Source organism: Notothenia rossii (genome assembly GCF_949606895.1).
Source record: "Notothenia rossii genome assembly, chromosome: 4".
NCBI lineage: Eukaryota > Metazoa > Chordata > Actinopteri > Perciformes > Nototheniidae > Notothenia > Notothenia rossii.
In genome coordinates, this window is record NC_136902.1 from 27,720,910 (window position 1) to 27,747,211 (window position 26,302).

The 26,302-nt window shown below is 43.3% G+C and overlaps 1 protein-coding gene across 5 annotated transcripts in view; it reads left to right on the forward strand.

The window, feature by feature from the left end:
- LOC307036703 (uncharacterized protein) overlaps nt 1-26,302 on the forward strand; it is a 57,078-nt gene that overhangs the window by 5,175 nt on the left and 25,601 nt on the right. For 3 of the 5 annotated variants that reach the window (XM_079677239.1, XM_079677243.1, XM_079677242.1), the window contains exon 1: nt 21,514-21,582. The exons of 1 other annotated variant lie outside the window; for it this stretch is intronic. The gene's annotated coding sequence lies outside the window, so the exon portion shown is untranslated. Of the gene's footprint in view, nt 1-21,513; nt 21,583-24,269; nt 25,524-26,302 lie in introns of those variants that run through there. One more of the 5 variants, XM_079677241.1, reaches the window with a different exon arrangement.

The following is a 26,302-nucleotide window of genomic DNA, read 5'->3' on the forward strand; positions in this document are numbered from 1 at the left end:
TCACTAATTAATGACAGACTGCCTGACTTATTGATTGACTGTAAAATCACTATAACATTCATTAGAATCTAGCTATCTTTATAAGACACCTTTTCCATGCTCTTACCGTAATACATGTATTTTAGTTTGACTGCAGTTCACCCAGATCTTAGGGATCTTAGAGAACAGGGATCATAGCAGTAAAATGAAGACAGAAAAAGACTAAGTAAAATGAGACGAAGGGAAACTTCAGCATATTTCTGAAATACAGTCTACTCCTGCCGCCACGGTGCTCTCTTGTGGTAGAATTACAACACAACACTATAAAACATGCTGCAAACCAACACATGTTCACATGTGTAATGACAATAGCGTTTGTCTAACACAGCAGTTATGACAACACGAGTGACTCAAATCAACACCAACTGGCAACAATAAATGTAAATAACAGCACATAAATACAAGTGAGAAACACATTCAAGTAAAATCATTTTGATTTGTAATTTACCTTGCTTGTAGTTTCAGTGCCTTTGGGTGTATTCCCACTTTTCTTCTAAACAACATCTGGTTCCTATCTTTAGAAAGGATTTCATCCTCAAAAATGCTATTTCATTTGGAGGATAACCCTGCCAGGCGGTTGGACACACACATTTGAGGATCCGGACTTAGCGATGGACTTTGTAAATGCAAGTATCAAAAAATCCCCCAATGCTGTGGTCTAAAGGCCCTGACACACCAGGCCGAAATCGACCGCTTTCGTTAGTCGGACGACGAAGCGTGCCCTATCGCCCAAACTCAACAGACGCAACAGTCGGCGTCGGCATCGGCGAGTTTTCTGGTCACTGCTTGGTGTGTCAGGGCCTTAAGGAACTGCATTTGTTCCCTCTACCTCCCAATTGAGAGGGGTTCCTTATTTTCTATTATCACTTATTTTGTGTTGTTATTATTATTTATTTATTCTAATTTATTTTAGTTTTAATTTATATGTTTGGGTATCATCAGTGTACTGTGTCACTTTTATTTAATGGAGTTGCCGCAAACAGTGAGATTTAATTTTATCATCCATTACATGTTACTTGGGGAGGAAATTGGTTGTTCACTTGTTACCAACATGTTCTTTGTTATATTGTTATTTACCTTTCACTAAGTCACCTTACTTAACCTTTTGTAATGGCTTTTCATTTTGTATTGAGTACACTCGTATGCACATTTACTTGATGGCAAGAAGGGCAGTATGACTCAACCTAATTTCTCTGGTCAGTCCGGGGTGGGTTTAAAATGTATAAGTTGGAACTGTAGAGGTCTAAACCAGCCTATCAAACGTAGTAAATCATCGTCAGCACTTGGGGGCACACATTGTTTATCTTCAGGAGACCCACTTGAAACTTTCAGAGCATGCCATGCTACGCAGAAGGTGGGTCGGTCAGGTGTACCATTCTTTCCAGGGGAAGTCTAGAGGTGTTGCAATTTCAATTTGTAAATCGGTCAATTTCACGTGCTCTGACATTATCTCTGATCCTAATGGGAGATATATTGTCGTAACTGGCCGTTTATATTTTCAATATTTATGGCCCTAATTGGGACAATGAATCTTTTTTTCAATCAGTGTTTTCTAAAATAATTTACTTGTCTAAATATTTTCCTATAATAGGGGGTTACTTTAATTGTTGGATTAACCCAGCATTGGATCGTTCCTCCACCAAAAATATAATGCCTTCTAAAGCTGCAAAAGCTGTCAGGTCCTTTATTGACGAGTTTTCTGTGTCTGATCCCTGGCGTGTTTTTAACCCTACAGGGAGAGCATACTGCTTTTTTTCTAGTGCACAGCAAATACCAAAGTGTTAAAATCCCAGAGTACTGAGGACCAGAGTAGAAATTATTACACTTCGGAGTAGAATGGACTTAAAGTACACTTCTCAGAGTGCAACAGAACCTCTCTTTGGTGTTGTTTCTTGGTGTGGTGTTGGTGTTGACTTGTGTAGTGTTTATTCTGGGATGATATACTCCCTCAGAGTATATCTTTGCATTGAGTCTGGCCCATTCCCAAACCGCCCCCTACACCCTAACCCTCCGTTTGCGCATTCACGTGGAGGGTCCGCCATATTGAGGGCTGTTCCAAAGCAACGAGTGTGGAGCGGTGTGGAGGGGGAGTGGGCTATCAAGCCCTCAAACAGCGAGTCTGCAGCGGTGCTGACTTGAGACCGGTCTCTACCTGACCGGAGTCACGCTGTGTGTGTCCGTCAGGAAACAAGCTGTTAACTAGTAGTTCCAGCAAACATCCACTGATAAACTGCAATGTTAACAACCTCATGATAACCTCGTATGTTTTTAACTTAGGATCATACCTGTGTTTAGTCTAGAAAAAGGTAAATGTGTGCATTTTATTTAAAGTTGTGTATATTTACAGACCGTTGCAAAAACTAAGAAGCTTATAAACATCAGGTTTAAAACTAAAAGAGCTTTGAAACACAATGAAAGATGTTTGGAGTTTTATTTGAGTTATTCATTTAAACTTTTTGTCTAAGAGATGCTGATTTGAAACCGTTATTAAATACAGTTACGGCATTTCCTGTTTCTGCCGGAGGGAGGGGAGGCCGTCCCAAAGCTTGCCGCTGTATTTACTCCCTCCATCTGACAGAAGGGAGACTAGTTGAGCTGCGAGTGTGGCTACAGACGGAGTTCTATTTCGTATATGGCTTCGCCCTCTAAGGCTATCGCTATTGGGTAATCCCCCTGCGCCCCCGCGCAGCACTGAAACACTTGTAGTCCACGCCCACCCGCAAGGTGGGCCCCACCCTCGGGCCTCCTTCCGGTATAAATAGGAAAGTGGCCCGGCAATCTGCTCCCTCTTTTTTTCAGCAAACCAGCACAGTTACTGAAGCACAGCAATTGAGAATCATCATGAGCAACAACTGCGTCCGTGGTTGTCCCTCATGTGGCTTTGGGTTCATAATGAGTTATGACCTGCAGAGATAAAATCAGTATGCGAATCCTGCCGGGGGTCAGAGCACGCGTACGCGGCTCTAAACCAGCAGTTAGCATGCACTGCGCTCGTCTCCCCTCGGGCGACAGGAAGCGGAGAGCGGACACTCTTGCTGTTGTGGCCGAGGAGGACGATTGGCCCGTCCAGGCTTACGAGCCCGCGGACGGGGCCTCGTGTCCCTGGGGCAGAGTGCCGGGCAGGAGTCCGAAGCAACTCCTGCCCCGCCTCCCTCCACGGTTCACCGTTCGGTTCTCCCCTCCCTCCTCTCCCCCGGACGGGGGAGACAGAGTCGGAGCAGGGTGCCAGCTTGGCGGCCGAACATGCTTTCCCCCTCTCCGTCACCACAGCGCGGCGGCGTCTGTTACGGAGACGGCCAGAAAAGTGCTACTGGACACTCCAATCAGCCTGGACGGGCTGTTCGGACCCCAGTTCCACGCGATGGTGGAGTCCATGAAGACGGCCGCGGAACAGGTGGACGGCATTCGCCAGCATGTACAGCTGGTTTTCATTCGGCTGATCTGCCACAGCGGCACCAACGCCCGCAGCAGCTGCGGCGTCCACGCCGGCCACAGGAGGCCGCAAGCGGAGAGACGCCCACAGCAACCGCCCCGGCGGCTGCAGGGGCTCCGTCCCACGTCTCCGCTCCCCCGCCACCCCAGAGACAGGGTCTCCCGGCGGCGAGTCAAAGGGGAGTGAAGCTCCCCCGCTCCTGGTCTGCTCCGCGAGAGCCTCCGAGGAAGCGGAGCCGGTAATTAAGCCGGCTGCCACTAATCTGTTGATTAAGTAGACAGCAGGGCTCCCTGCAGAAGCCTGCTGGTTTTAACCTATCGGTTAATAAACCTGCAGAGCTCGCGGCATTCCCCTGTCCGAGATACGCCTCCTACACACGGTCATAATAACCCATGAGCGCCGGTTTAACGCCTCATGGGGACAGCACTGCGCACACCTCCACTCATCCCCTGAGCGTGTACACGCCTCATGATGACAGCCGGAGTGAAACGCAGCGTGTGGAGGTTTCCTCGCAGCCCTTTCGCCTCATGGGCAGCGGCGGCGAGGGCAATGGCGTGGCTCGTCACCATGACGACCATTACAGCACATCACAGAGAAGCCAGAACGGGGGAATGAGCAGTATTCCAGGCTGAGTGCCCCCAGCGGAAGCGCCCGCAGCGCCACGGCGCCAGGGCTCGCTGCAGAATCCTGCTGGTTTTAACCTATCGGTTAATTAACTGCAGGGCTCGCTGCAGAAGCCTGCCCGTTTTAACCTCGGTTAATAACCTGCAGAGCTCGCGGCATTCCTTTGTCCGAAATACGCCTCGTACACACGGCCTTAATAAACCCATGAGCGCCGTTATAACGCCTCATGTGGGCAGCACTGCACACACCTCCATCCATCCCCTGAGCGTGTATGCGCCTCATGATGAGAGTCGGAGTGAAACGCAGCGTGTGGAGGCTTCCTCGCAGCCCTTTCGCCTCACAGTGGCGGCGAGGGCAATGGCATCACAGAGAAGCCAGATCGGGGGACTGAGCAGTATTCCAGGCTGAGTGCCCCCAGCGGCAGCGCCCGCAGCGCCACGGCGCCAGGTCTCGCTGCAAGAAGCCTGCTGGTTTTAACCTATCGGTTAATAACCTGCAGAGCTCGCTAATTAAGCCGGCTGCCACTAATCTGTTGATTAAGTAGACAGCAGGGCTCGCTGCAGAAGCCTGCCGGTTTTAACCTCGGTTAATAACCTGCAGAGCTCGCGGCATTCCTCTGTCCGAGATACGCCTCCTACACACGGTCATAATAAACCCATGAGCGCTGTTATAACGCCTCTTGTGGACAGCACTGCACACACCTCCATTCATCCCCTGAGCGTGTACACGCCTCATGATGAGAGCCGGAGTGAAACGCAGCGTGTGGAGACTCCCTGGCGTGGCTCGTTGCCATGACGACCACAGAACATCTCGAGCATGTGCGCCCGCTCTTAGAGTGTTTCTCAGAGTGGCAGCGCGTGGGTCTGATGGACAGATGGATGAGCAGGCTGATCAGCAGAGGATACGTCCTGCAGTTCGCCTCTCCCCTCCCCCACAGTTCAATGGGATACAGGAAACACTCCTGTTATCCCAGAAGCTATGTCTTGCGCTCCAATCCGAGCTGCTGGAACTCCTGTTGAAAGAGGATATTTCCAGGGTTCCTCAAAGGCAGGAAAATCAGGGGTTTTCACTCCCGTTATTTTTCTAATCCCGAAAAAGACTGGGGGAATGAGACATCCTCGATCTGTCAGTATTCCACATGCTGACGATCAAACAGGTGCTGGAATGTTTTCACCAGGACGACTGGTTCACTTCCACCTGAAGGATGCATACTTCCACGTACCCATCATCCTGAAACACAGGAAATTCCTGCGTTTTCCATTCAGGGAATATCAGACCAGACAATCGTCTGCCGTTCGGATATTTCCTGGCTCCTCCTATTTGCGTAGAGAAGGCTGGAGCCACTACACAGAGGAGGGATGAGAGTGTGTTTCCTCTGGACGACCTGCTATTTGCTGGCTCGCCCCAGGGAGGAAGTCGCTTTACAGACGGTACATCTCGTATCGCATCTGTCAGAGCCTGGGTTTCATAATATATTGGAAGAAGAGCTGTCCTCTTCCCTCTCAGACAATCGTTTATCTGGGAGTGGAGTTAAACTCAGCTAGCATGAGAGCGCGACTCTCGCGGCAGCGAGGGGAAGAACTGACAGCTCTCCTCCGGCGTGTCACAACCCACACAGCCCTCTCCGTGACGCAGCTGCTCGGCGTTGGCGTCAGCTGGTCACGTGATGATCCCCCTGAGTCTCTTCCAACAGGGGGACACTTCAGAGGTGGTTCATTCGCTGCAGAAGCCTGCTGTTTTAACCTATTGGTTTATAAACTGCAGAACTCGCGGCATTCCTCTGTCCCAGATATGCCTCCTACTCACGGTCATAATAACCACGAGCACCGTTATAACGCCTCGTGTGGACAGCATGCACACACCTCTCATCCCCCTCATGAGGAGAGACGGAGTGAAAGGCAGCGTGTGGAAACTCCCTCGCAGCCCTTTTGCCTCACGGGCAGCGGCGGCGATGGCGTGGCTCGTCACCATGAAAGACCATTACGGCACTTCACAGAGAAGCCTCTCCCCCCAGCAGTTCCATGGGATACAAGAGACACTCCTGTCATCCGAGGAACAGTGTCTTGCGCGGTTTTTACCCCCGCTATTTTTCTAAATCTCCTCTGTCCTGTGCGTGCGCTGTCTTGCTAGTGGCGCGCACGGCTGCCTTGCGCCATTCTCAGCGCCTGTTTGTGCACTATAGAGAGCGCTCGATCGGGCAACCTCTGTCTGCACAGCGGCTGTCACACAGGTCGTGTGAGGCTGTGTCAAAGGCATGTCTCCTCTGGGGTGGAGCTCCCGGAGAACGTCAATGCGCACTCCACCAGAGGAATTTCCTCCTCCACGGCTTTGCACGGAGGAATGTGGAGTGGAAGATATTTGCACGGCTGCATCTTGGTCTTCCCCCTGTTCGTTTATTCAATTTTATTTGAGGGATGTCTCCCATTCCTCTCTGACACACCCTGTACTGGGTGTCCTGTCGGAGTGAGTGACGTCAGGGAGCCAGCTGTGCGCCTCTCTCCTGCCTCTCGGCACACGGAGAGCGGCCCTTTTCCCCTCTTATAGGAGGGATGTTCCTTTTTCCTCTGACACACTTTGTACGGAGTGCCTGGTCAGAGTGAGTGACGTCAGGGATCCAGCTGGGTGCTCTCCTACCTGTCTGACACGCAGAGAGCTGTTGTTCCCCCACTACGATCGCAGGACGAGGTGGGACTTTCGTCTCTACTTTCTCACAGCGGCCGGTATGTATTGTTCCCAGCCTTCACCCCGTCGGGAAGATAGGCATGTTTTGCTATGTTCCAGGTACGGTGATGAGCCATTACGCATGGCACATCAGGCAGGGGGGTGTTATTGAGCAGGTATGTCTGTGCTTCTAGTGCCGGGCGGACCCAGTGGGGCGCAGACTACATCATGCTTCGCCCTTAACCCAATAGCGATAGCCTTAGAGGGCGAAGCCATATACGAAATAGAACTGAGGTTACCTACTGTAACCCCAGCTTCTATGAGTAAATGGCGCAGCCCTCTAACTGCGGGGCCCCACTGGCTCTACGAATAGCTGAAGAAAAGTTATGTTGTATGGTAGCAGATTGCCGGGCCACCTTCCTATTTATACCGGAAGGAGGCCCGAGGGTGGGGCCCACCTTGCGGGTGGGCGTGGACTACAAGTGTTTCAGTGCTGCGCGGGGGCGCAGGGGGATTACCCAATAGCGATAGCCTTAGAGGGCTGCGCCATTTACTCATAGAAGCTGGGGTTACAGTAGGTAACCTCAGTTCACTCCTGTGGTGTTATTGTATATATGTGTGTGTGTTAGCCAATAGGAGTGAAGCCTTACGGGCACGGTTCAGTGACGTCATAGGGAGACGACATGTTATGGTAACGGAGCATGTGAACTAGGTGTGTTCTAGCATGTGAGCTACCAATAAAGAGACACGTAATTGTGACAGTTGAACTCACGTGTATTATTGAACAACACGACATGGTGTCAGAAGTCCTGTCGACAGTACGTGGAGTGTGACCGGAAAAAAGTATTGTTTGGAGCCAATTGACGGTGAAAAGGGAAGAAAGAGGACATGGCAGACGAGAATGCTAACGGAGATGCAGCGCGACCCACGGCGGGACCGAGTGCTCATGCCCGGCGGTCAAATGGGAGGGCCAGGCCCTCCCATTTGACATTCCTGCCCTCCCCCAATAAACACGTTTTTTATTATTTATAACATTTAAAAAACATGTTTTTAATTTTTTTAATTATAAATAAACGGTGAACTTTTATGCTACGATGTATGTGATGTCAGATAGTAACTAAAATAAATCGCAGGCTACGTCAAATAAATTCATGTGTCTGTTGTGATTTGTGATTCGTCCACATTTAAACCAATCACAGCGTCACACTCTGCCGCCTATTCTGGATTTGTTTATTGTTTATTGTGCATTCTGTAGACTCCCATTTCTGTTTGAATTACAAAATGGACATCAGAAATTGGCTTAAAAGGTCTAAGGATTTATTGAAACGAAATAGCGATGAAAGAACTGCAGCCGATGATGCTGTTGGCGACCCTGCACCTGCCGTTGCAGCAGCACGCCTTAATGTCACAAGCTTGACCTCGGCAAACCCCGGGGCTGAGTTAGCGAGCCCAGCGAGCCCTTGACTCATCAACAGCTCCTTGTGCCCCTACCATCACCACCTGCGTTGCCACACCCTGTACCACACCCGCCATCCTCCTCCTCCGTGCCGGTGCCTCCACTACAGACGCTACCTTGCAGCACATCAACAGGTAGGCTACTTTTGGGCCAGCAACTGCTCAAAGACCAACAGCCCCAGGTGATCTTGGGGTTAATAAACCCAACCAGGTGAAACTGGATCGTTATCCAGGGAGATTGTTTTCAGGAAAGAAGCGCACTTTTGCCACTGCATGGTACTACAACAGGCCATGGCTTGAATATTTGTTAAAAGCAGACGCAGCCTTTTGTTTCCCCTGTAGACAGTTTAAAGTAAATACGTCTTCATCTGATGCGGCTTTTACTGTCAAAGGTTTTTGCGACTGGAAACACGCAGTACAGACTGATAAAGGACTGCTAAGGCATGCCACATCAAAAAACACATTTCATGTGAGAGTTTGTGGAGAGAGGGACAGATACGCCAGGAAACAAATAAGGAAATTAGTACTTTGGTGCAAATCAGCTGGCACGGAACCGTTATTACGTGTCAGCTGTCGTTGATATTATAGCTTTTTTAGCTGTAAACCAACTCCCTCTCAGAGGTGACCACGATTCACTCCACAGCATGTCCGACTCAGGCAGTGGGCTCTTCCTATCGCTGTTTGAGTATACGCTGCACAAAGATGCAGAGTTGGACAAAATAATGTTCTAAGTTAGCTCGGCAGAGGATGCACCTGCAGTGCATAGAAATAAACCATGCCCAAGGAGGGCTAAACAGTTCATCGTCTCCGTCTCTACTATTTCTCTCCGAGTGCAACGATGAGGAAGCTGCCATCCTTACCCAGTGTGTGCCTTGCTCGTGATTTACCAGTGTTTCTGTTGCCACGCAAACAATGTTTCAAAAGTGGTTTCTATGTTGCCCTTTATTTGTGCATGTATTTGCGATAAGTGTGTGTCTTTACGCAATGCTGTTGGCCTTGCTGTTTGATATATATTGTGCCGCAGGCCCGCAGCACGTGACGGTTTTGTGTGCCCTCCAATAAAATCATATGCCCTCCCTTTAGATTCGTTCTGGCGCCGGGTCTGCGAGTGCTAAGTTTAGCATCCAGCCACCGGAGCCTTTCGACTTTTCAAGACCGCAGGAATGGGCCAAAATGGATACGGCGGTTCGAGAGATTTCGCCTGGCAAGTAATCTGAACTGTAGCTCAGAAGAGAATCAAGTCAACACATTGATATTGACTGCATGGGAGATGAAGCAGATGATATTTTACGTGGATTGACTCTCACAGCGGCTCAGAGAGACACTTACCAAGGTGTGCGGGATGGCTTTCAAGGCTTCTTCGTTGTCAAGAAAAATGTCATATATGAGCGGGGAAAGTTTACTATGCGCAGACAGGGAGAAGGTGAACCAGTGGACTCGTTTGTCACAGCTCTATATGCACTAGCGGAGCATTGTAGCTACGGCGTGCTACATGATGAACTCATTCGAGACTGGCTTGTTGTCGGATTGACGGATAAGCGGCTGTCTGAACGGATGCAACTGGAGTCAGACCTTACCTTGGGAAAAGCTATTACCATGGCTCGGCAGAGTGAAGAGGTGAAACGGCAACAATCTTCTCTGCGAGGTGACGATAGAACTGAGGCATGTGACGCTAAATCAGTGGACAGAGTGTTTAAGAGCAGTAGCAAATATGCTAAAAACAAAGCTCAATCTGCTAATAGCTACCAAGCCAAGCCACAGTACAACAAGGGTAATGATGCAAAGTGTTATAACTGTGGTTGTTCTCCTTCACATGTAAAGACTGAGTGTCCAGTGTTAAATATGTTAGTTATTCTCGCATCCAGGAGAGAAGCTTTAAAATGAGACTAAGAACATTCAAATGGGATACTTTAATTAAAAAAGGCGCGGTAGTGTTACAGACAGAATATTGTTCAGGCAGAAAACAGCTGTGATCCGGTGTCGGTACCAGATGTGTTCGGGGTACCATATGTGTTTGGGGTCCGTCTCTTACCAGTGACGTCAAGACGTACAACGTCACGACGTAATGACGTCAATGACGTCACGCATTGTGATTGGCTGTACGGTAATTTACCCACGCTGTCTAGACGTATAGAGGGTTTTTTTGATCATTACATTACATTGCATTTAGCTGACGCTTAAGTGCATTCGACCAACAAGATAAAAACTTGAAGAAATACAATAAAACTTGAAGAAAAACACAGACGAATGAGGAGAAGAACAAGAGAAATCGAAGGTAAGAAGTATATAACGTAATATGGTAGGTAATATGTAATATGTTCAGTGCCGTTGGTACGTTAGTTCAAACAGTAACAACGGACTATTTTTTGCTTAACGTATGCATGTCAATTTAAATCAATACATACAACTATTTCACATGTACAATATTTTCTTAGCCCTAATACTTAATACTACTTATTTCGTTTTGATTGTTATATTTGATTATATTATATATTATCAATAAATTATATATTATATATCAATATGATATACTTTTCTATATAATAGATTATCAAAAAAAGTATTTATTAAGTAAGGGATAATGTGCAGCAATCACAATCAAGTCCACAATCGAATCCATAAAGACAAAGTAAATCTGTTTACAGTTGTTTCATATGGATGTTGAGAGGTATCCATATATCTCTTCATTTTGCTCTCAAAGTGCACCAGATTGATGCATTTAACTTCAATATTTAAAAAAAATCACTCCAAAGGGAGTGCTTGTTCTTCCTTCTGTCTGTCTGTATCTGTGTATTCTCATGTTCCGATTAACCCAGCCAAATTTTTCTTCTTTTGTGTCTTGATGTGATCTTGAGTCGAGGCTGATCCTCTCGCTGTGGTCCCGCATCCTGGATCCTCTATCCTGAGTTCTGGATTAAGTCGTGGACTTCGGGTCGTGGTCTCGTCGTGCTGCCTCCCTGAAGGCTCCCACAGGATTGTTGACATCTTCTTGGATTCATCCTCTTATTATAGACACATGCATTTCCTAACATTCGGTCTACCTATGTTGTAAAATGTATTATCTCTTCGATTTACACACGGCATCTATTGCACGTCTGTTTGTCCTGGGAGAGGGATCCCTCCTCTGTTGCTCTCCCCAAGGTTTCTCCCATTTTCCCCTTTAAACTGTGGGTTTTCTCTTGAAGTTTTTCCTTGTACGATGTAAGGGTCTAAGGACAGAGGGTGTCGTTTTCTTCTCATACTGATATTCTGAACAAACTGCTGTTGTATTAGCTGTAAAATGTCTTTACTGTAGGGTATTTTTATTATTTGTACAGCACTTTGGCTCGACCAAAAATCGTTTATAAATGTGCTATATAAATAAAACTTGATTTGATTGATTTGATTTGAAAGGGTGTGCGCCAAGGTTCCATATTAGGAACAATAATTTCACCATATACTGTATGTAAATAATCTCTAATAATTTTTCAAAGGCTGCTTTCCATTTTTATGCAGATGATACTGTTATTTATTGTTCATCCTCTTCTATAGAGCAAAGTCTTGATTTCCTCCAGTCGGCCTTTGATGTTATTCCATCCCATTTATCTCAACTCAAGTTAGTATTAAATGCAGACAACTCCAAACTCATGATATTCTCAAATGGCAAAAAGTTAACTTCTTTTCTCCCCAACATTTGTACTGTTCAAGGGACTGACATTGACATTGAAAGGGTCACTACATACACATATCTAGGTTTTATTATTGATCAGAACTTATCTTTCAAGTCACACACTGAAAATGTTGTTTTAAAATTAGGTTTCTCCTTTCAGACAAGGAAACATTTGATCTCTGCAACGTTTTTACCAGTATTGGATTCTGGTGATCTGCTTTACATGAATGCCTCTGACCAGTGCATAAAGACTTTGGATACTGTATATATATATATATATTGTGAGTTTGGAATAAATATGCACTTTATGAAAATTATTAGTTGGTTACTGTTAGTAAAAAACGGTAAGGTTAATACTGGATGTTTGTTACACTTGGATATGTTTTCTGTAACACTTGTAACATAATTATTCTCCAGTTTATGCATTTGAGTGACTTGCAGTTAATGCTCGACATTCAATTAAAAACCTTTATTTATCCAGGTAAAATCCCATTGAGATCAATGATCTATTTTTCAAGGGAGACCTGCAGCAGTAGGTTCCACATGAAGACATAAAAACATAAACAACAGAACAACAAAAGGACATCATACAGCAAAAATGACAGGGATTACAATTTACATATCTATCCACATGTACAGGTACCAACAGCATCTGACTGTGGAGCATCAAACCGAGCTTTAAAAACATGTAGTGGTACCAGCTTGGTAATTTTACATTCTTTTTGCAGACTGTTCCAAGTTAGTGGAGCTGCACATCTAAAAGCTTTGTTCCCTAAGACAGTCCTAGCACTTGGCACATTTAATAAAACCACAGCATGAGATCTCAGGCAATAAGTACTTTCAATTTGCCGAGAGATCAGGGAGCAGATATAAGATGGTACTTTATCCAACATGGCTTTGTAAATGAAAATGTACCAGTGACTGAGCCTCAGTACAGTAAGTTATGGCAAAACCGCCTTGGTTTACAGTGTACAGTGATGCGTAAGTGCTTTACAGTTTGTCACAAATCTCAGTACACTGTGATAGTAAAACCTAATTGTGGTGTAATTATATATCCAAAGCAGTCAGAAAATCATTAGTGATGTTTAACCACTCAGAAGACAGCCCATCAAAATGAACACATTGGGACCTTTCAGAGAGGTAGTTCATCTTCTACATATAATAACGGACAAAGTAAAGAATGAAGTGTAGGCTATGTTTAAATGTTCGGAATTTGACCGTGTATGATGGTCCTCTTGAGTTGCCGTACAGCCAATGGCGTACAGCCATGCTCCGTTTTCATGTTTTTTTAACATGTTTTTCACAAACATTTTCACACGCTAGGAGCATAGGAATAATTCAATTCGGTTCGTCATGATCTGTAGATGTGATTTGCCCCCGAGCACCCCTGGGTAAATTACCGTACAGCCAATCACAATGCGTACAATGCGTGACGTCATTGGTAAGAGACGGCCCCCAAACACATATGGTACCCCGAACACATCTGGTACCGACACCGGCTCTCCTGAGCAAGAGAAGAGCGGGAATCCCTCGTCCGGTGCTGTTATATATATCCTCTGCTGGCTCCTCCCCGCCAGCCGGCTCGCCTCGTCTCTAATGTCCGTTGTTGCATTTAAACAGAGGATTGGTACTTTTCACATTCAATATATGCTAAACACGCCTTTTCTCCTCATATTCTCTTTCATCACTTTTCATGTAACACATTCTAAACGCTGTAATCAATACTCTAAAAAATACGGAAAACACTTAAGGGCTGGTTTGGTTTCTGGTCATTCCGGATGTTGTCACATGCTACTCTCGTCTGTAAACAATAATGTATTCAAATAAACTGTACCTTCATTTAATATTCAGCATGGTAGTATCTCGACATCTATAGTTGTAGTGTTAAATCAGTAGGTTTCAGTTTGCACCACTCCATGTCATTTCACTACTAATTTCACCTCTTTAGGAAATCGTATATTAGCCACATGCTAAATGCTAACCGGAGATGAAGGATTTTCAGAATAAAAGCTTAACTGGTTGTGCACGAGAATTTCAGGTTTTTTCAGTATAAATCAGCATTTTAACTGATGGCAGGTTTAAACTAAATTATGCCATACAACATTGATTTTAATTTCTAACACCAGCCAAGGATGTAAAATGCCATGCATGTGGGAAAATGGGACATTATATGCGTGTGTGTAAAGCAGCTAAAAGCGTGCATGAGATTAATGAAGAAGAGTAAAGCTTGCTCTTAGGCAGCATTGAGGCCGACAATGATCCGTGGATGGCAGACATTGACATTAACAACAAAAGTGTGCAGTTCAAAATTGACACTGGGGCTGATGTTACAGTCATTTCTCACTCCGTGTTTAAGGAGGATAAGCACAAAGCCCCACCAGCTCTTCAAAAGCCAAGGAAGCCACTTTGCGGTCCAGGGGAAAAACCTTTTGACGTAGTGGGCCTTGCTAGTATGCTGCTGAAGAAAGGAGAGAGAGAACTTATGGAGTATGTCATTCGACGCTTGCAAACAGCATTGCTCGGGAGGCCTGCCAGTGTAGCGCTGAAGCTAGTGGCACGACTAGACAACGTCACTATGGACACGCTAAAGACTAATTACCCAACTGTATGCAGCAGTCTTGGAGAGGTGCGGCAGCCATATGCCATTAAACTGAAACCAGGGGCTCAACCGTTTTCTCTGAAGACGCCTAGAAGGATTCCACTGCCACTGATGGACAAAGTCAAAGAGGAACTGTCCCGCATGGAAGACCTGGGGGTGATCAGCAGAGTTGAGGAGCCTACAGATTGGTGCGCTGGCATGGTGGTGGCGCCTAAAACGCAGGTTCGCATATGTGTGGATCTAACTAAACTGAACGAGTCTGTGTGTTGAGAAAAGTACATTCTACCTTCAGTGGAAGAAACACTGGGAAAGCTGGCTGGAGCCAAAATATTCAGCAAGTTGGATGCAAACATGGGGTTTTGGCAAATACCTTTAACAAAAGGCTCAGCCAAGTACACAACGTTCATCACACCCTTTGGCCGATACCACTTCAATCGGCTACCTTTCGGCATAGCCTCAGCCCCTGAGCATTTCCAAAACAGGATGACAACTGAGGTAACCGAGGGACTAGAGGGGGTTGTCTGTCACATGGACGATGTACTGGTGTGGGGCCAAACATAGGAGGAGCACAACGCTCGTCTGTATGCTGTGCTGGTGAAGATCCAAAAGGCAGGAATCACCTTGAATGTGGAAAAGTGCGACATATCCAAACAGGAGGTGACATACCTGGGCCATGTGATCACTGCTAGTGGCATTAGACCAGACCTGAGCAAGACAGAGGCGGTAAGGAAAATGGAAGAGCCGAAAAATGTGAGAGAGCTGAGGAGCTTTCTAGGCATGGTCAACCAGCTGGGGAAGTTCATACCGCAGCTAGCAGAGCGAGACAAGCCACTTCGAGACCTGCTCTCTAAAAAAAACTGCTGGCTGTGGGGCATCGATCAGGCCAGAGCCTTCCAAGATCTGAAAGACTCTGATATCTCCACCAGTGCTAGCCAAGTATGACACAAACAGAGAAACCAAGGTCTCAGCAGATGCATCATCATACGGCTTGGGGAGTGTGCTTCTGCAGAAATGGGAAGAGGATTGGAGACCGGTAGCCTATATGTCACGTTCTCTCACACAGACGGAGCAGAGATACGCACAGGTAGAAAAGGAAGCTTTAGGCTTAACCTGGGCTTGTGAAAGGTTTCGCTGCTTTCTCATCGGTAGACACTTTGAGCTGGAAACGGATCATAAACCTCTACTGAGTCTCCTGGGCCCAGAGTTCAAAACGTTTAATCCCTATCTGATCAGATCAGATTTGGATTTTGGGGAGTTCAAAACCAAAAAACAGGATTAGGATCACTTTCATATCCGATCAGATCAGGAAATCCAATCCAAGCTTTATTCTGGATCAAATCTTCAAAATGGGTAGTTCAAACCGACAACACAGGATTGGGATCAGTTTGATCCCAAAAAACTGGATTATCATGATCCCACCAAAGGGGTGGATTTCCAGTGGATTACCAGAGCAAAATGTACTGTACAATTTATTTTAAAATATGTTTCAATTTAAATAAGATGGCAAAGTTTGTTGACTGAAATAATACACAATCTTTAGCCTTCATGGGAAATACATTTAATTTTTTCCATTTTTGCTCACGTTTGTGGTGGCCTATTTTGTTTTTAACCAAATGTTGATGACATAAATGTTTATGCTCATAAAAGTATCACAGCAAAGATTGTCAATCACAAATGTAATTTAGATTAAAGTAAAAATATCTTCAACAAAAAAAAAGTCCATCATCTGTCATCACCTTTCAAATACAAATATATAATTAATAGGGATGTAACGATATACCGAATATCGCGGTATCGCGGTAAATAAACTTCCCAATACCGTCGTGAGACTGACAAAATCTACCGCGATTTTCAACAAAAAATATATATTTTTTAAACACTTTTTTTTTTTTAAACACTTTTTTTTTTTAAACCTTTATTTAACCAGGTGGTCCCATTGAGATCATCGATCTCTTTTTCAAGAGAGACCTCTCTAACATGGCAGCAAGTAGGTTACAACATGAAAATAAAACAACAGATAACACAAAAGGACATCGTATTTACAGGGCTACATTTACACACCTAGAGACATTGACAAGTATCAACCATATATTTATATCTCGCCCTGTCAATAAGCCTGGCGTTAGACTTTTTCGCTGTCCGTCATTTCGACAGACAGGATCGTAAAATATCCGTCATAATCCCTTATTACCCGTCGGGTCTGAAAAGTTCACGATAGAGCATGCTCGTGAACTGTCAACGGGGGGGGGCGGTGTTATGCCGTGTGTGCATGCACCTCGCGGGACGCGCACAGCGTAAAGCAAGACCTCCCAGACATGTATTGATCTGTACGGCAAAGTACGGTTTGGAAACTATATCATTTCCTTTTGGAGGGCATGCATAACACGGCATAACACCAGAGCCTGGCTGCGGGGAAATGTTGGCGCTGTTCCGAGTTTGTTCTAATCTGTCAAAATGACAGACTGCGTTCAGATTTTTCCGTCATTGTTAAATAAAATATTTGGTTAACGCGACCACTGGTGTCCCAGCAACATCTACATGTACCAAGCGACAGAGTTTTTTCCAGAGCAGGGGATATTGTAAATGCCCAAACATCCCAGCTTATAAATACCTGGAAATGTGGACATTCTCATATTCCTAAAAACCTGTCTGATGATGCTGAGTGAGTGACTAGTGAGTTTGAGTTGAGTTACTTGAAAAACTAAAGTGAAACTTGATTTATTTTATTGCAGGGTCTGATTATTAAATGTCCTTGTTTATTTGTGAGATGCAGTGGCATAAAGAAAATGATTACTTTGTTTGGTAGTACTAGTAGGTAAAAAAACACTGGTTTTCTTGTTCCAGTCTGTTACTGTCACTTTGTTTTTGACACTTTAAAATACTGCTATCCTACAAAAATGCTGTAAAAATCAGATTTATTATTTAATAAAAAAACATTTTCCGAGGAAAAAAATGTTTTATTGAGGAAAAAAAAAATTCTGATTTTTTTTTTCCTTCCCTTTATTATTCAATATCGCGATAAATACCGTACCGTGGACTTGTTGTCGCGATATTATCGTACCGTGAGTTTTTGGTATCGTTACATCCCTAATAATTAAACATTATAGATGTCTCTGCAATGTGGTCTCTTGTCTTCCTTGTATTATTTTTCATGTCCACTAGATGGCGATCGGCAGGATTAAAGCGCTGATATTCAGGATCTAGTCATCTTGAAAAGTCGTAATCTGGATCAGGCTGATCCTATCCTGAATTGCTTTGAACTCCAGGGACAAAATCTGTCCGACTTGTCTGATCCTGGATCACAAAAAATGGGATTTCAAAATCGGATCGGATCTGATTGAGATTAAAAGTTTTGAACTCCTGGGCCCTGGGGTCTCAGGCATTGGATGCGCTTCCCCCATGGATTCAACGTTTCCGGATGCGCCTGATGCGTTATTCCTACTCAATCACACATGTGCCAGGGAAAAGCCTGTGGACGGCTGATAGACTGTCACGTGCACCTGTGAAAAGAGACTCCACACCAGATGAAAAAGAGTTCCTCGAGAGCACGAATATCTATGTGGACATGATTATCGATAGTTTGCCAGCAATCACGGCTTACCTGGAAGAGCTAAGAGAGCAGTTGGCAAAGGACAGTGTGTGCGGAAGAGTGATGCAGCTGTGTGAAGAGAAATGGCCAGCACACAGCAACAGCGAACCAGCCATAAAGTTATACTGGGCGGAACAAGCGTTCATAACTGTAAAGGACGGACTACTGTTAAAGGGGGACAGACTCGTCATCCCCGCAACAATGAGAAATGATGTGCTCGCCAGACTACATGAAGTACACCAAGGAGTGGTGAAGTGTAAGGAGCGTGCCCGACAGTCTGTATGGTGTCCAGGTCTAAGTCAGCAGCTTAATGAGTTGGTTCTCAACTGCCGGACATGCAGCAAGGAGAGACAGAACCCCAAAGAGAACTTTTTGTCCAAGGTTGCCTGGAACGGCAGGGCCAGACCACTTCTGCCATGCAGAGCCTCTTTGGTGGAGGACAAGGAGATGCTCAGGAGGAGCCAGAAAGAGAGGGTGGAGCTGATGCAGGGGATGTTGCATTGGACTGGCCAGAGAGGGTCACCGTACCTCGAAACCGGCACCTGCTAAGCGATGAGGACATGGAGCAACTCACCGCACAGTTTGATCCTCTTGCTGGTCGTAGAGGAGATCTTGGACTGGACGTCATCCAAAATATACTGTAATTCATGGCAACATTGAATGTTGTCTGATTTTGTCCCGGACATGACACATATTTCACAGCGGCTCCCCTGCAGGCTGTTCTTTGCCCTTTGAACTCACACTAATTGCCTTTTTTAAAACTACTACTTTGCACATTTTTCTAGTGTGCAGTGTATATATGTGTGTACCTATGTTTTTATGTTGTAGTATTCGAGTGAATTTTCCTTAAATAAATTACTTAGTTTAAACAATGGTCTCTCTCATTGATGTTGTGACAGTTACTAGCCCGCTTGTGGCCTGCACTTTGCCACGGTGACTGGGCTTTATATAGTCATCCATTGGGATGTGTTTTCGACAAATAACAGTCCAGACCTCATGGGGAAATTCAATAATAGCCACTAAATGTTTTTTTAAAGAAAACATAATGTGTTGACATTGATATATTACAAAACATATCCCTGAGTTTAACATTGTTCATTAGTGCCACGGCACATAAGCACATACTGTAGGAAAGCAACAAAAAAAAGCTATATAAAAATGCACTATGCATTGCTGCCTGAGAACATGCACAGCTTGAAATGCTATTAATATCTGCATGAAGTTTAAAAAATGCTCTTGTTTCTTTTACTAATTACAATGCTTTTCAACATGTATCTATCCATTTTCATTCAGTTGCTGCCTGAGAACATGCATAGCTTGAAATGCTATTAATATCTGCATGAAGTTTAAAAAATGCTCTTGTTTCTTTTACTAATTACAATGCTTTTCAACATGTATCTATCCATTTTCATTCAGTCTTCATACGCGATGCTGTTTCTTGGTGAGCTTGACAGTAATTCTTGACTCCAATGAGGTGAAGAGGCTAAAATTAAGTTTATAATGTAATCTCTAGGATATGTTCTTGTGAGTACCAGGGCCCAGGAGTTCAAAACTTTTAATCTCAATCAGATCCGATCAGATTTTGATATCCCATTTTTTGTGATCCAGGATCAGACAAGTCGGCCAGATTTTGTCCCTGGAGTTCAAAGCAATTCAGGATAGGATCAGCCTGATCCAGGTTACGATTTTTCAAGATGACAAGATCCTCAATATCAGTGCTTTAATCCTACCGATCGCCATCTAGTGGACATGAAAAATAATACAAGGAAGACAAGAGACCACATTGCAGACATCTATTGTCCGCAATTACTTTTGAAAGGTGATGACAGATGGACTTTTTTTTTGTTGAAGGTATTTTTTCTTTAATCTAAATTACATTCGTGATTGACAATCTTTGTTGTGATACTTTCATGAGCATAAACATTTATGTCATCAACATTTGGTTGAAAACAAAATAGGCCACCACAAACGTGACCAAAAAATGAAAAATAAAATAGATTTTCCATGAAGGCTAAAAATGGTGTATTATTTCAGTTAACAAACTTTGCCATCTTATTTATATTGAAACATATTTTTAAATAAATGGTACAGTACATTTTGCTCTGGTAATCCACTGGAAATCCACCCCTCTGGTGGGATCAGGATAATCCAGTTCTTTGGGATCAAACTGATCCCAATCCTGTGTCGTCGGTTTGAACTACCCGTTTTGAAAATTTGATCCAGATTAAAGCTTGGATTGGATTTCCTGATCTGGTCGGATATGAAAGTGATCCTCATCCTGTTTTTTGGTTTTGAACTCCCCAAAATCCAAATCTGATCTGATCAGATAGGGATTAAAAGTTTTGAACTCCTGGGTCCTGGGCATAATGTAATAAAATATTCCGACTGACTAATTGTGATACCACTTTTACCTACTGATAATCTAAAACCTAGCAACGGATAATGTAAAATTCTCTTGAAAATGCATAATTGGGAATTGATCACGTTTTCAGGTTCGTTTTTTTTTTTTTTTTAAACTGATAAAGTTATATAGTTGGTGTTCTAAGACCTGGGATGTATGTCATACATGTGTGCCATGGCATTCAGCTAAACTGAAAATATCTCCATCACAGCTACACACTATGTTGTGTGTCCACTTGCACTTCATCCCCTCATCACCCTGTTAGTATATAAGTCCTGGTTTTCTGTCCTGTTCTTGTCGGTTCCTTGTTTGTCTATGTCATGAAGTTCTGTTTTTTTCCGTGTTGATTGTTGTTACTTGAGTTCCTGTTCTGCCTGTTAAATATACATTTTTGTTAAGTTTTCTGCTGTCTCCGCATTTGGGTCCAACCACTCCTTGCTTCACATGACAATGATTGATTTGTACTATATATCGAATTGCTATTTTTGCCATTATTGTATTGTAATTAGTGCTTTTGCAGGGAATTATTATTATTACTTTAAATCTCATAGATATTAACACTATTATACATATGGCTGAAATAATCATCATCATTAATTGTTTTGTGATATTATGTCCCTCTTGTTTTCATATATATATGTATATATGTGTCCCCTCTTCCTTCAAAAGCACTATATATATATATATATATATATATATATATATATATATATATATATATATATATATATATATATATATATATATATATATTCTGAAGCATGCAATGAAATAGAAGCAGAAAATGCTGCAGTGTTTGTGATAAACCTTTGTATACATTTCTGAATAAGTCTCAGAACCATTTTGTGGTACACTCTCAAAAGTGTACTTGATAGTAGTTGAAGTAACTTAATACATTTAATAAATCTGATTCAGATTTATGCTTTAGAGATCCCAATGTACTTTTGTGGGTTGTGTTCATGTGATTTTTTTGTTCGTTGATTTGACTTGCTATTTTGTTATCAGTGAAAGCAAATCAATCAAGTTTCTCTCATCTAACGTGCGTGTGACGTCATGACGTCAACGTCTTTGCCAGATCTTTCCACCGTCACATGTGCCGCCTTTTTCTTTTGAGACGTGACTTCAACATACGGTAAGTGTGATTCAGACAAGTTATATTTCTTATATAAGAATAATGTACAATGTCAGATATAACATGTTCCACCTAAATTGTTTAACCAAACCAAACCAAGCTATGATGCACTGGCTCCACTGTTAGCTAAACCGCTAGCTTTAGCTCAAACATGACAATAGTTGGTTGCTTGCGGGTAGAAGCCTACTCTCTTGGTTTAATATTGTCACTGAAATGTGTTAAAGTTATTCCTATTGTGTACTGGCGTAGCTGCTTATTACCAAATTAGCGCAAACTAATGCGCAAACTGGGTCATGTTAAGGCTAGTACTATCATTATTAGTACATAGCTTGTCACCAAACAGCACACCTGCACACATTTTTTGTGTACTATTTCGGCGTGTGTGTGTGAACGGTTTAATGTAGGGTCACCGCCGCTGCGTCGAGTGTAATTATAAAGACGATACGGCATCACCGAGCAGTGAGGGGGCATGTTGCGCTGGTGAAAGCCCGGTGATGCATCCGGCTGACGAACATAGAACTTAACCTCGCTGTGTGGGAGATGCAGTAATAATTTGTTGTGCCGGTGTTACAGTATAAATTGAGTCATGACAACTGGCGACATTCTATTATTTTCGTCATAGGAATCCGGGGCGTGTACATCGAGGACCCATTGTTGACTTACCAGGAAAGAAACATCGTTTGTCGTTTACGTTCATCTTTTGCTATATCTGCCTTCCTAAGATCACTTTGCTGCACATTCAGTACTCGTATGTGAGGTTGTGGGTGAGAGTCCGATATCGTGACGCTTACAGGGAGGTATCGAACATTACAAAGTAGGTGACTGTGTGGATGCCTGTTCAAAACATTGCAAACTTCAATAAATCATTTAAATTATATATTTGTGTCCGACTTTCATTTGTTCATCGTTCTTAATGTGATGTATAGTAGCTTTGATAGCTGTCCATACCTTCAGACAGCCTAAAAGTAAAACACAAGTTGTTTATTCACAGCCCGAACGCTCATCGAGATGACTAGATCAGTCATGACAACTTGTGATCAGCTCCGATTAAATTGTGATATCAATTCTGTAGCTAACCTCCAGGGAGCACGTTTATTTTATGAAATACCTATATCCCTCTCATCACAACAAGACTCTACACTGTGCAGGAAAAACAATTACATACATGAAAATAACCTTGATGCATGGGAATTAAACACACAAACTAACAGATAAATCATCAGAAGAAGGCAGAGAGGAAGTAAATAACAACAGGAACACGGAAGGCAGACAGAATTGCTTAGACACGGGTGTCACATGAAATTTAAATGTTCTGGAAAGTTCCTTATACAGCTTTAGCCTTTTTTATCTCATGAAGTCCCAAAGTGACACACACTGAACAGTCGGGTCATGGTCCTTGTCATTTGCTTTTGTCTTCCCATAACAACATGTCCAAGATGTCCATGTGTCAGGCTAAAACATGTGACAGAACTAGCTAGATTTGGAAAGGTTTTTTGTTGCTAAAGTTAATATTCAAGCCATTTAAGAATAAAAATGCTTACATGAAATGTCATTTGTTAAACATTAAGCTGTCTTCGGCTCTTTTCTGCTGTAACAAATGTAAATGTCCCCTCTGTGGGACGAATAAAGGTATTCTGATTCTGATTACATTTAACCTGTTGTGGAAACATTTCTTGATGAAATTGATATGAAACAAATGCCATAAATATTGCTGTGACACATGGTGTCACATCGGGACTTTAACCCTAAACATTCACAGTAAACCCGGAGTGACATATATGCACAATTAGAAATATGATTATGGTCTGGTCAGTTAATTTAGCTGATCCAATTATATTTAGTTAAGATATGCTTTATTCTTCAATTCATAGTATGTTCAAACAAATGCAAACCAAAACATCATCCTTGTTAATTAAGTTATAAATAAGAGTTACTTTACCATTAAAGCCCAGATATTTGACACTAGGGAGGTTACTTGTCAGAAATGTGTCTATTTAGTCTAAATGACGTTCCCCTTAATTTCCCCAAAAGTGGAAATGGGTCCGGGTTCTTATGGGTTAAACGTATAGGCTTAAAGGCATAATAGAACTACCGTATTATATGTATTCAACTTGTGCCCCGCTGGACTTACTTTTCTGTGGTTTACCGTTACTGTGACATATCAGTATAGCCACGGAAGATAGTTTGTGTGTTTAATTCCCATGCATCAAGGTTATAACTTATTTTCATGTATGTAATTGTTTTTTCTGCACAGTGTAGAGTCTTGTTGTGATGAGAGGGATACAGGTATTTCATAAAATAAACGTGCTCCCTGGAGGTTAGCTACAGAATTGATATCACAATTGAATCGGAGCTTATCACAAGTTGTCATGACTGATCCAGTCATCTCGATGAGCGTTCGGGCTGTGAATAAACAACTTGTGTTTTACTTTTAGGCTGTCTGAAGGTATGGACAGCTATCAAAGCTACTATACATCACATTAAGAACGATGAACAAATGAAAGTCGGACACAAATATATAATTTAAATGATTTATTGAAGTTTGCAATGTTTTGAACAGGCATCCACACAGTCACCTACTTTGTAATGTTCGATACCTCCCTGTAAGCGTCACGATATCGGACTCTCACCCACAACCTCACATACGAGTACTGAATGTGCAGCAAAGTGATCTTAGGAAGGCAGATATAGCAAAAGATGAACGTAAACGAGAAACGATGTTTCTTTCCTGGTAAGTCAACAATGGGTCCTCAATGTACACGCCCCGGATTCCTATGACGAAAATAATAGAATGTCGCCAGTTGTCATGACTCAACTTATACTGTAACACTGGTCGCCTCGATGGCGGGACTCCCTTCTTGCTTATGCTGGAAGTGATTGATGCGGCGTTGATAACACCTCACATTTATAGTAGCTCGGTGGTTAAAGCGTTATCCAGCTCTGTGTTGCTGTACTAATGTGCTAATAAGAAGCCTTGTAGTGTAATTTGCTGTTGCTGATAAGACTATTACTACGTTCGGGGTGATAATACGTGACTGTGAAAGCTTAACAACGAATAGAAATGTCCCCCCTAATACAGTATATACATATATTTATTTTTCTTCTCATGATTTCTCATGCCTGACCGGTGGTGGTTTCTTCAGGCTTTTACACATCGTATTGCAGGGCTCGACATTATAAATGGCCCGCTGGCCCGGAAGCACTATTTAGACACCCCGGGCCAGCATAACGTACTTTCCACTTGCCCGCTCGAGCCACTAAAAATATTGCTTTAAAAAAAAAAATGGTCCTGTGGTATTGGTATTTTGACTAGCAATTTAGTTAAATTGTTTCGTTTATTAACGCTACAACATAGCGTTTCGTGAGGCGGTTGTCGTTGTTGGGTGAAAAGCAAACAGCTGTTTGCTGCGGAGCGCAGCGCGAGCAGGCTCCCGTGAGCGGGAGTGCGGTCCTTCTTCACTACAGACTATCGCGCCACCTAACCATTCAACAAAATGTTTTTAATACCAGCGGTAACCGGCCAAGCGCCGGGCAAAAAACAATCTTCAAATAAAAGAATGTCACCGGAGGAGTTAAAGGAGAGTGACAGGGATTATGAGAAGAAGAGGGAGAGAAGGTTTGAGCCACACTGTAACGCGTCCTAAAACCCTTTTATAATCTATCGATTAGATTTATGATTTGAAAATGATAAAAGTAGGGTAACAAAACGTGGAGATTATCCGGCTGAACAAAACTTGCATTTATCAAACAGGTTTGTTTCCCACAGACCTTATTTCCAGCTATTTTCCAAAACCCTGTGGAGAAATCCCATTGCATTTTGTCGAGGGAACCAGCAGCTTACTTCCTGGTTTTAGGACGAGTCACTGCACCTCTCAATATGATGCCAATATAAACAAGGTCGTCTGTCGGCTCTGTACATCAATGCCGACCTATGCTGACAAGTAAGTGAAGAGTAGAAAATAAAAGGTATTGGCTATAGGGAAATGTCCCAGCAGTTTAGGATAATGAAGGTTGTAATCTAATCTATTACATAGCCATTACATTTCTAACTCCTAATGACAGGAAGGCAGAAAGCGCATTATACTAATAATAATACTCATAATAATAGCAGACATTTTTTAACAATCACCACAATATCATTATTTTAATAAACCAAATATGAACAATTGAGGAAAATGAGGAAGAACTGATGATTCAAATGTTGTAGTACAAGTAGTAATGTAGTTAGTGCATAAATTACTATTGCAACAAATGTGTTAATTTTTTTCATTATAAGTCGATTTTTTTTGGACGAATGCTCCGGGCCAGTGTTTACAATGGTGGGGCCAGTGATAATACAATTCCACCGGGCCGGAGGGTCAGTGGCATTTTACCCTTAATGTCTACCCCTGTATTGGACTACTACCTAAGGCACGTGAAGCTACACTACTGTGAGTGATATAGAGAGTACTTTAATGTTGCTGTGTGTTCTGAAAGTAATTTCAACGTAAACGCAAAGTGCAGGAGGTGATTATAGGACAAAATCCACTGTTTTGTTTTCTGTGGAGTTATTCAATTTAGAGTTCAGCCAAAGTTAATATACAAATTATTTTTTACCTACAAAGATACTCCCAGTAAAGTGTGGGATGATCTTGATCTATGGGGACTCCCAGAGTTTTGTGAAATCCTCCAAATGGTGATACTGCAGGACAAGTTGATCTTCATTGTGATAAAGCTCAGT